Source organism: Entelurus aequoreus, linkage group LG15, assembly GCF_033978785.1.
Source record: "Entelurus aequoreus isolate RoL-2023_Sb linkage group LG15, RoL_Eaeq_v1.1, whole genome shotgun sequence".
Lineage (NCBI taxonomy): Eukaryota > Metazoa > Chordata > Actinopteri > Syngnathiformes > Syngnathidae > Entelurus > Entelurus aequoreus.
In genome coordinates this window covers 46,501,579-46,503,106 of record NC_084745.1, presented here as the reverse complement: position 1 = coordinate 46,503,106, position 1,528 = coordinate 46,501,579, and the positions used below count along the sequence as shown (strand labels likewise).

At 40.2% G+C, this 1,528-nt stretch overlaps 1 protein-coding gene across 1 annotated transcript in view; it reads left to right on the top strand.

The window, feature by feature from the left end:
* The window catches only part of rnf32 (ring finger protein 32), a 282,695-nt gene continuing 281,167 nt past the window's right edge, over positions 1-1,528 (top strand). The window contains exon 1 of the mRNA XM_062021648.1: positions 1-137. The gene's annotated coding sequence lies outside the window, so the exon portion shown is untranslated. The remainder of the gene's footprint in view (positions 138-1,528) is intronic.

Here is a 1,528-nt window from a genome sequence, read left to right as displayed (position 1 = left end):
CGACGAAGACGACTGTTTTGGACAAATAAGTATTCACAACATTATCTTTTGAGCCAAACTATGCTGAATCATTGGAGTGCCCAAGTCAACAGGAAACGTCCCCAGCCAGCTTGACCGGAAGGACAATTGTCCACGGAGTAAGTCACTATAATATTGTTCACGATACACGCAGCACATCCCTGCACGCTGTGTACAAACACAACATGAAATAATACTTTACAGACACTGTAATATAAGTGTTCTTGTTTTTCACTCAGTACAGATTGTTGTGCATTACAAACTCAAACGCGTTTCGTGCCGACGTAGAAGCTAGCTTCTCTCTTGCCGTAGTTAGCTTCTACGGCTAATACCGTAGCACGCCGATGTGTTACTACGCTAGAAAAATAATTCCTCAGTGTTTGCTTTTACAATAACAATGTCGCTACAGTTTGGTTATTATACAGGTTATGGAACGTAAATGAAGTATTGTTGGCGGTTTTTTAATGCATTTTTAAAGCGATTTAGAGATAGAAATGATTGCTCCAATTAGCGGCATTGCTAGCCACCTAGAATGAGCCGATTTTTATGTTAGAAAGCGAAAAAAACAAAAATATTGTGTCTTCTTGTCTCTCATAATGACTGTAAAAAATAGAAGAAAAAAGTGTGTTGCTTAAAAACAAAACTTCAGGCACATGCAGTGTTGCGAGATGTTTCATGAGAGCAGAGTGCGTGTGCTTTTTAAAAGGCGGTTGTTGGTTTCTGCCAAGTGACGTCAGCGAGAGCGTGCTCAGATTGAAGAGAGTGAATGTGCTTCCATGGCCGTCTTGTCTCCATTTCCCTCAGGTGGGGTATTGTAAGATTGCCAGCTTGTTACTTCAATCGGTTTGTTGTTCATTATACCCCCGTAGTAGTAAATGTAAATGGGTTATGCTTGTATAGTTTTTCTACTATCAAGGTACTCAAAGCGCTTTGACACTATTTCCACATTCACCCATTCACACACACATTCACACACTGATGGCGGGAGCTGCCATGCAAGGCCCTAACCACAACCCATCAGGAGCAAGGGTGAAGTATCTTGCTCAAGGACACAACGGACGGGACAAAGTTGGTAGAAGGTGGGGATTGAACCAGGAACCCTCAGGTTGCTGGCACGTAGTAGTAGTAGTAGTAGTTGTTTACATGTTGCTGCTGTGTGATGTTACCTTTTTGTATTTAATATCAATTTCATCTTAGTGTGATGCTGGTTGTTGCTTTCATTAGTAACTCCTTACTAAACACAGTTTTAAATCCTTTGTGTCCAAATTCGGCAAAGATCAAGTTGTAGGAAAACTGAAGCAATTATTCCTGTAAAAAAAATCATGTAAATACAATCAATCCATTCCAGACACCCCAAAATATTAACACCAAACACTTTTCATTGATAAAAAAAAATAGTGTCTTACATGCAGAAAACAATGGCTGAATGAATAATTACCTTTATTGAAGACTCTTGTGAGGGGGGCCCACTCCCACCTACCTTTGTTACAAGGCGTGGGATTTTTTGTTT